The sequence below is a fragment of the Moschus berezovskii genome, chromosome X (assembly GCF_049115385.1).
Source record: "Moschus berezovskii isolate FMDL1 chromosome X, NW_MosBer_1.0, whole genome shotgun sequence".
NCBI classification, from domain to species: domain Eukaryota; kingdom Metazoa; phylum Chordata; class Mammalia; order Artiodactyla; family Moschidae; genus Moschus; species Moschus berezovskii.
Window position 1 is genome coordinate 148,986,609 of NC_142488.1, and position 9,395 is coordinate 148,996,003.

The 9,395-nt window shown below is 52.6% G+C and overlaps 1 pseudogene; it reads right to left on the bottom strand.

Moving 5' to 3' along the window:
* Positions 1-7,071: 7,071 nt before the first annotated feature.
* LOC129564098 (protein EOLA1-like) lies at positions 7,072-8,518 on the bottom strand (annotated as a pseudogene).
* Positions 8,519-9,395: the final 877 nt, after the last annotated feature.

Consider the following 9,395-nt stretch of genomic DNA (forward strand, 5'->3'; position numbering starts at 1 on the left):
TGAAATGATTTCCAGGGTTTTCCCACCCCCATCTGCAGAGGCTGTGAGGGAGGAAGAAGAGGGACCCTGAGCCAGAGCAGCAGCCAGGTGATCCTTCCCTCTGTGATTGAAGAGGGTGCGGTCAGCCTTCTCAGTAGTGAGGGCCCAGGTCAGTTGGGGGAACCTGGTGTGTAGCAATTTTGAGTTCCTGTTTTCTATGATGACATGGAGATTCATCTCTGTTTTCTTTAGAAAAATTCCAAACTTTGATAGCTTAATAGAAGGCTAAATAACCTTTAATGTCTTAGTTTGTGAATGATGAGGATCAAAATGTATTTGTGGTTAACCAGTTCAAGTACAAGACTTTTGCTCTTTTGTAAGAGATTGGACACTCTTCCATTTTGTTTTGTGACCCTGAAAGGGATACATTGGAATTTGAATAAGAACTGTTTTGGAAACGGGAGCTTACTTAGCAGCAATATTGATGTGGGGAGATTTAGATAATAATAAAGTTGATTATAGTGAATTCATGTTTCTGTCCTTTTTGGGTATCATTCTCAAAAACTAAGTTATCTGTGTTTATTTGGATTTGTCTGGATTAATTAAGGAAGTAGCAGGCAATTAATCTGAGCCTCTGCCCACTGGCTCATTTATTGCAAAGACCTTTACAGTGCCTCTGCTCCCTGAAAGACTGTGTTATCAGTGGGGACACTAGGAGAAGCAGGGCAACCCCCACTCCTAGAGTGATGGTCTAGAAGCCAGAGTCACAGAAGGACGTTGGAGAGATGTCTTCTAGTCCTACTAAACAAGGCAATACGGAGCGGGGCAGTGGGGCTCCAGGAGGAGCACCCTGGGGTTGGTGTCTGAGCCAGGGCAGCTTGGGGCTTTGGAAAGGTGGGTTCCTTCTGTGAGAGGTGATTTTGATGGGGCTGTGTAGTGGGACCCCTCAGTATTGCATTGTGTCTTGGGGGTGATGGGAAAGTCTGAAAGGGATCATTGCTGTGAGATGTCCTTTTGTATCTTGGATAAACCCAAGAAAGATCTCTTTCTGGGCCAGGAAGGAAGGGGTCCTGGCTCTTGTCACATTGCTGTTGACCCCAGGGGTAAAGGAGGTGTTTTCCACTCCATATCTGCAAGGAATCTTGCAGAGCATTGGTAAAACTCCTTTGAAGCAATCCATGGAACTACCCTCTCTTTCTTGGCACCAGAGATCTAGAACCCAAGGTATTAATGAGCTTTAAATTATCTCTTTTTGTAATTGGCCATTAATAAAGCACTTGATGGTTTTTTTTTGGCTGCAATGAAAGAATATAATGGTTTGGACTGAAGACCAGCTGGGGCAGAGGCAAAGAGTGGTTCTTACTTTTCCTGCTGGAACAGGTGCTCCTGCTGGAAAAAGTGTTCCCGTTGGAACACTCCTCAACCTCCAAATTTAACAGGCCCTATAACTGGAAATGGGGCTTCTGTGGTAGCTCAAAGGATAAAAACCTGCTTGCATTGTGGGAAACCTGGGTTTGAGCCCTGATTCAGGAAGATCGCCTGGAGTAGGGCATGACAATGCACTTCAGTATTCTTCCCTGGAGAATTCCATGGACAGAGAAAACTGGTGGTCTATAGTCCATGGAGTCTCAAATAATCGAACACAACGGAACTAAAAGTACTATGGTCCACTATGGTTAACTGGAAAAGTTCCCTTGTTTTATTTATGAATCACTGTGTTTGGCTGATTAGCTATTCCACATCCTATTGAGGTAAATATTCTGTGACATGCCCTCCTTGGATCACAAAGCATCCAATCCCTTCCCACAGTGGAGAGTGGAAGAGTGTCTGTGGGCAACAGTATGAGAGATTCTTCCCACCATCCCAGTGCCAACAGCTGCCAGGCCCTGCCAGCTACATTGCATCCCTCAGGCACATCCTACAGCCCAACATATGGGCTCCTCAACTGGTTGGCTTTAGAGATGAAGAACTTAGGCCACTGGGCTTGGGAATATACTCAGGATCACATGCTAGTGAGGGCCGGGGTGGGCTCAAAGACCTGGTCTCAATTTACCTGGAGCCCCCACTCTTCCTGCCCACCCCAGGAAACCACCTGAACTTCGACTTCTCATGCCTTCAGCTTCTCAGTGCTACACAGTGCCTCTCAGGTAACAAAAAAACAGGTCTGCGGAAGGAAGGGGATAAGGAGAATCAGGAGCACTGTGGGGCTGCTCTCTACTTTGCTGAGAACTGACTGTGCTGGGGGCCGGCATCTCTGTCCACTCCCAGTGCCTCCTGTGTGAGGGTGGCGCCCTGTCCCTGATGCTGCCATGGGGCCTCCTGCCTATTGGAACCTGCAAGGCTGACCAACTCCTCACCGAGCAGGAGGGAGGGAGGGTCTAACCTTATGGTCCCAGTGCCCAATGGGATAAGGTCCCTACAGCAGTCTCCTCTGATACAGGAGGGAAGTTAACACAGGCAGATCTCTGAGGCATAAGGTCTCTGCAGCCACAGTGAGGGTGGGGAGCAGATGGAGGGCCTCTGGACTTGAGACACCAGGGCAGGGACCCAAAGCCCCAGGGCAGGAGAGCGAGGCCGAGAAGGGTAGGCCTTGGACATCATGAGGGCTTGTGTGTACACAAGTGTCCTGAGCCACAGCTGACAAAACCTCCTCGGTGCCATGCAAACCCACCTCCAGGGCCCAGGTGGTGACTGGAAGAGGGGGACAAGAAAAGGCAGCTCCCTCAGAATCCAGGGCATGAAGAGGGGCCCTGAGTGGCCGGGGTGGGGGCAGGAAAAGCCACCTAGCCAGGCTGCCACAGATACCATGGTCTTCGGTCCCCTTCAGAGGAGCCACCAGGGGCCCCCACCAATGAATCCAGCCTCCGGGGTCATGTCCAAGTCAGATGAACTGACCTGAAGAAATGCTTTGTCAACTTGTTTAGGAGCACAAAGACAAGGGAGCAAGCACAGGTCGAGGTCTTTGAGCTCCATTCTAGCCTCCAGTCCTCAGGCTGAATTGCCCCTGGGCAAGCCTCTTCCACACGCTCTTAGCTCTTTGCTTTCACACACCAGACTGTAGCCCTCACACAGGGCAAATGACCCTGCTGAGTGACAGAATTGGGGGCACACTGTCTCTAGGGGGACAGTGCCCTAGGGTCCTCACACATGAGCCTTTCCAAGGTGCCAATCTGTCCCCTATATGGTGATTTTTAAGAACAGTGGCCCACAAAGGTCCGAGAACATGCATCTCCAAACCCACTCCCTATTGCCCATGTGTGGTGGAGAGAGGTGACTTTTACTGGTATTTAATCCAGTCCCACTCTCATCCATTTTCAAATACAGGTAGACAGGGTCTTTCTTTGGTCATATCAAGCTCAACAAGTCAGACATGTCCCTGGGAGCATGTGTAAAGGAGGCCCTTTATAAAGCACCCAACCCGTAAGCCAACTAAATCACTCGATGTACCTGCCATCTGGGTAAAGGAGAACAGGTTCACAGTGGTGGTGGGGACAGCAGCAGGAGGAGAGAAGATCAGAGATGGCCTCGGCGAGGACCAGTGAAGTGCTTGTTTTCAACAGAACAGGCTGTACCTTGAGGCCCCAATCAAGTCCTTCAAAGGGTATGTACCCACGGAGAGGCAAGTTGGATGTGGGAGGCAGGACCAGGGGTAGCAGAAGCCCAAGCGACCCATTGATGAAAGGAAACAATAATTTTGAGGCAGCCTCCAGGGAGGCTGAATCCGAGGCTCTGGGCAGAGGGCAAGAAAAGCACACACACAGGTGTTCCCAAAGTGAGGACTCTAGGGCCACAAGAGCAGTCTTTATGGGAAGAAATGGAAACTGAAGACAGCAGCCTGTGATCTGCAGTGGGATGACATCTGGGGGTGGGTAGAGCTTGGGAGGCTGTAAGTTCAGCAGAGCACCTGGCTGTGCCCTCCCACACTGAGTCCTGGGGAGTCTGTCTCTCAGGTGCTTGGGGAACAGTCAAGTGGAATGTGAGGTCATTCCCACTGTGCTCGAGCACAGCCTTACTCTGAGGAGAGCTCAACCTGGGGCACCGTGGGGGCAGGAAAACAGGACTTTGACTTTGGGGCCATCAGTTAGGACCTACCCACTGGCAACACCATCCAGAAGAGACCAAAGCCAGAAGAGGGGCAAGGCCACAGCCGGAGGTGTGGGGGCTGGGACCACCAACTCAGGCTAGGCCAAACAGCCACCTATGGACCCCATCTTCTGGGAGGGACAGTTGCCAGGGGTCCATCTGACCCTTGTGGGGTCTCTCTTGGTGGTAGCTGAGCCAGGACTCATCAGGGCCTGGCCCTTTAGCAAAACCAGCCACAGGCCTACCTGTTGATAGAGAGAGGAGTGGAACAGGGGCACGTTTTTCAACCCATCCAGGGCCTGGCCCACCGAAACAAGGGACCTGGCAGCAGGTGGGAGCCTTTCCAGGCAACCTGAAACATACTTTTCTGTACTTTTAAACAAGAGAAAAGCTGGGGATCCCATCTCCGTCCCCGTCCACCCTCCCCATCACTGGGCCAAGGCTGCCTCTCCATATCACCTCTGTGACATCATGAAACAATTAAGGAAACAGACCCCTTAGTTGGCTGCCTGTCCCACGACCCAGATTCTAGAATCTCCAGAGAGTTTTTATGGGGCACCTCGACCATGGTCTGAGGCCTTTCTGCCCTGAGCATTCACTGCTGGGGTAAAGAATGCTCCTGAGCTAGACTGGCTCCCTGGCTACTCAGAGTTCCCATAAGGCATGCACAGCCCCGCTGGCATGATCAACTGATTGGGAGCTTGCAGCAGGGCACTGCCCTAATGTCTCCCCAGATCCAAACTTCTATTCAGGGGAGGCTTTAGAGAAGTAATAGGACCAACCCGAGAGCCCAGATCTGGGCTCCCAAGATATCCCGCCCCCAGATGGCCCAAACACAGAAATAGGCAATGAGGAAGAGAACAATGCCGTCCCCGGGCTGTCCTTCCCCAGAAAGTTCTGGAGGATCATGGAGGATGCGGCCTTCACCTCTGTGCCCTGGAACAATGCGGGAGACATGATGTTCATAGAGGCAGATCTCTTTCAAACAGGGGTCCTCCGGACAAGATCTTTGAGATGGACAGCATCAAGAGCTTCATCCATGAACTGAACCTGTGCAGTTTCAGTAAAATCTGCCCTTCGAGTCACTCTGCAGGGAAGAAGATAATGGTAACGTACAAAGCCCTTCCAGGGAGACTAGACTTGTCGAGCCAAGTGCTGCACAGGTTTCATTTCTTAGGAGAATTTTTTTCTCATGAGAGGGTGGTTAAGGACAGAGGAGAAAGCAGGGCCTATTATGTTCCACGAACCCCCTTAGACAGGATCCACAGGAGTGACTCCAGACCCTGAGAGGCCACTTGATGTCAGGGACCACCAGTAACACCTCAAGCGAGGCTGGCCACAGGGGAGCTCTAGGGAGTGTACTTGCTAGGGCTTCATAACCTGCCAGGAAGGAAGAGACTTTGTCTTCATAGTTATGCAAGGCTGGGACAGTGGTGGGGAGGAAGGCGGCGAGGAACAGCTATTCTCCCCAGAGATGGCTAAAGTGATTCATTTCCTTTCAGATCTGTTGCAACTCCAATTTTCAGAGAGACAAACCTCTTCTCCTACAGAACATCCAGAGGAAAGGCAACCCCAGAACAACTGCTCAGCCTATCACCAGCGCAACAATGACCCCAAAGAGAAAGAAGCATGCAGTGGTGACCAGACACTTTCCTTGATTCCATCACAACGAGTCCACCCAAGAGGCTGACAAGAAGGCCCAGAACAATACACCAACTGCTCATGCAATCCCCGGCCAGTGCTCATTTCTGTTCTGGGTCCTTTGGTTTATGGGCAGTGTAGCTGTGCAGGCCGGGGCAAACCATCTTCCCAGCGAACAGGGTGGCCCCAGTGGTGAGGGCACATCCAGTAATGCCACTTCTATACTTCCGGCTACTGCTGGAAGGGACAGTGCAGGGGAACTGCCCAAGAGTCCCCCAGAATACCCAAGTTATGGTTCAGTGATGACTATGTACAATACCTATTTTTCCATTGTGATGGCGACCATTTCAGTTGTGGCCCAAAATGAGGCCCCTGAGGCAGAGGAGGAACAGGAGGAATCCTCAGATTACAAGTGTGCCCTCTGTGAGCAGTTCAAGAACAACTCAAATCCCTGAGCTTCCAGGACCCCAGGGACACTCAAAAGTACTCTCTTGTAATCAAAAATATATTTCTGGCTCTAATAAAATACAGCAAAATTCCATAGGAGTAAATAATCAAATGAGAACTGTGAGTCAGTGTTCTTTCTATCTGTCCGTGCTATTCACACATGGCATTAGGTGAACAAGATGAGGCTGGAAGCTCACACCCCAGGCAGGCCTCAATCCAGTCCCCATGGTCCCTTTTCATCTGAAGCAGCAGCATTTCACATGCTCGACTAACAGTGTGGCTCCCGAAGTGAACGCTGAGGCCAGCCCAGGAAAGGCTGGTCCCTGGGCCTTGCCTGCTGCACAGCAAAAGACCCAGTCTGGCTCATGACCATGGGGGTGTCACCCAACATGAGTCATGCATCCTGAAGCAGAAAGGGTTTCTCCTGAGTCCCCCAACAATGCCACAAGTTTCTGATTAGCAGCTGAGCATCTCCAGCTCCCAATCTAGGGGCCTCCCCAAGAGGCCAATCAGAAAACAGGGTCACCCCACCTGCCAAGGGCCTTGCAAACACATGATCCCGACCCCCAAAACAAGTACAAAGTTTCCACAAGGTGAACACTAGCCCTTGTTGGTCTGCCCTCACAGCTGTATTCTGGAGCCTGTCTTTGGACTGGGAGTGGCCAGACACTGTGACCAACAAACACACTTTGTGAGCCAAGGGACACTTTACGGCAGGGCAAGGGTCACCTGTAAGGACACACCATGGCCTGTTTCATGGCCTGTAGGCCTCTCCACTTGCCAGGGGCCTCACCGGCTGCTCACGCTCAGCCCAGCCTCCAGCCTTCTCCATCACCCCCTGGATACTGTTCCAACATCGGGGAGTTTGGACCAGAACAGAGAGGGAAAACCACTAAGCAGTTTCCTAACAACACATTTCTCTCAACCACCCAGTCCCAGCAGGGCCAAAATGAGTGGCGACACCATCTTTTCATAAAGGTCAAATTCCTGCAGACTGTTGCTGAGTCCAGAGCAGCACTGCATGAGGGGAGTCCCAGCCCCACACCAAATAGGCAGTGAACCCAAGGGTGGGACAGATTCAGACCAAACCAGATGGGCACATCCAGGGCAGGACAGCAACTGGACGGTGTCACCATGAGCTGGTCTCTCGGTCACCTTCCACTTGAAAGCACAGTCTGGACAGGCCTCCTGCCCAAAGGGGATCAGGTGCTCTGGGATGTCCATCTGGAAGATGTTCTACCCAGCCCTCCCTGGGACAGGCTGCAGCAACCAGCGGGAGCTGGTGATCGCAGTCAGGTACTTCTGTTGTAGGTCGGGCAGCAGGGCTCGATTCTTCCGCTTCTATACCTCATTGGGACCTAGGTTTTCTGGGCACAGCAAAGTGACCCCAATGTCCATGAGACCTGTGCACAAGAAAGGACACAGAAGGAAAACAAGGTGATTAACAGTCATACCTACTAGAGACTAAGACCGTATCTCAGAGGGGAACCAGGGTGAACTTGATCCTCTGGCTGAGCCTTTCAGATGGGCTCACCTCAGAAAAGGGAATTCGGGGTGAGGCCAAGCGAGGGAGGAAGAGAAATGAAAGGGAGAGGCCTGGTACTCCACGAACCCACCAGGACATGGAAAACTCTCAGTCTGACCACTACAGCACACAGGGACAGAGCAGGAAGGCTCCAGCAGGGAGCCAGTGGACATCAGGTCCCCAAGCAATTCACCATCAGACAAGTATTGTGGGACCTCACCCCTGGGGAGTCAGGTGACTTGCTCAGGCCCAGCTGCAGGCAGTAGGGGTGCAGAACCCAGGCTGGGTGCTATGCTGCCTCTCATGATCTCTGCCAGGAACACATACACACATGATAACGCACATACAGAGACAAGTGCCACGTGCAGACCTGACAAGCCTCTGCCTCTCAGAGCACAAACAGGGACTGAGGTCCGCAGTGGTGGTCAGGGACCTCGTGCCGCCATTTTCCAGCCCAGGGACCCTCATTGCCCCTCTGAGGAAACCTCAGACCTATCCTGTCCCTCACCAACCGGTTCAACAGAAAACAAAGGAGCATAGCCCCAGCTGAGATCCAGGGCAGCACCAGGGGCCAGGCGGGCAGGGTGATTGCTGCCAATCACCCCACAGCTAAACTTGTCCCTGTCCCGCATCAAGGTCTGGATCTGGGTGGTGTTCATCCTCAGCCTCTGCTCCAGCAGCTCCTGCCAGGCCACATCCTCCCAGTCCCGGTGCTTGATGTGGACAGCCAGCGTACAGTGCCGGCTGTGCATAGCATGTGCTACCACCATGTCTACAGGTCTTGACACTGTTTAAGATGAAACCCGCATAAGGCTTTCAGAAGGACAGATGGCTTAACTTCATTTCCCAGGGCCTCACATGGCTGTGGAAACACAGAACCACAAAGGTCAGGAGCCTGACACAGCATCCTCAAAGCTCACAGCACTGGGCCGGGCATCAGCCGCACATGTCTGAGCATCCTCCAAGCCTGCTGACACAGAGGGGAGGGTCACAGAGGGCTGGCTTCTTCCATCTGTCTCCACGTGGTCTGCTGACAGGGGGTGGTGACCCAGGGGACCTGTCCATCACATGCAATCTGTGGGGATGCTGGGAAGGAGGACTGGACAGTGGGAGAGAGACACGAGGTGAGATCCAGGACAGAGGGACTCAAAACCCTGGGAGTACTGAGTTGGGGGGTGTCCCCTGATTTCAAAGCCCAGTGGCCGGGCTTTGGTCCTCTCCCAGCACAGACAGGCACAGTCCTCGACTTGGCTTCTCCCACCCCTGGCCCTAAACCCCACCCCTCAGAACCCTGGCCCTATCCCTACCCAGGCTCTGCAGATCCCCCACCTCAGCCCAGGGCTGCTGAGTGCAGATCCCTGCTAACCAATCTGGCCTTGGCCCTGGGGCCACCCCGGACCTCAGACGGCCCTGCCACTTGTCTTCCCCATGACTTCAGGAGCCACCTTCCTCCCAGCCCTTCTTGCACCACTTCCTCAATGGTCATCAGATTCCACAGCCCCTGCCCAGAGCCTAGAGAAAGAAGGAAAGAGAGCAGGATCTACTGGAACAGGCATGATCTGCGTCCTTGCCAGGGTCTGGAATGGCAGGGATCACAGAATTCAAACTTCAAATAACCCACTAGGTTACTGTCACCTCATTTGATGGCTCAGGAGGCACCGAGGGATAGAGAGATAGCCCATGACTGGAGGGGACCTGACCACAGGCAATCCATACTCAC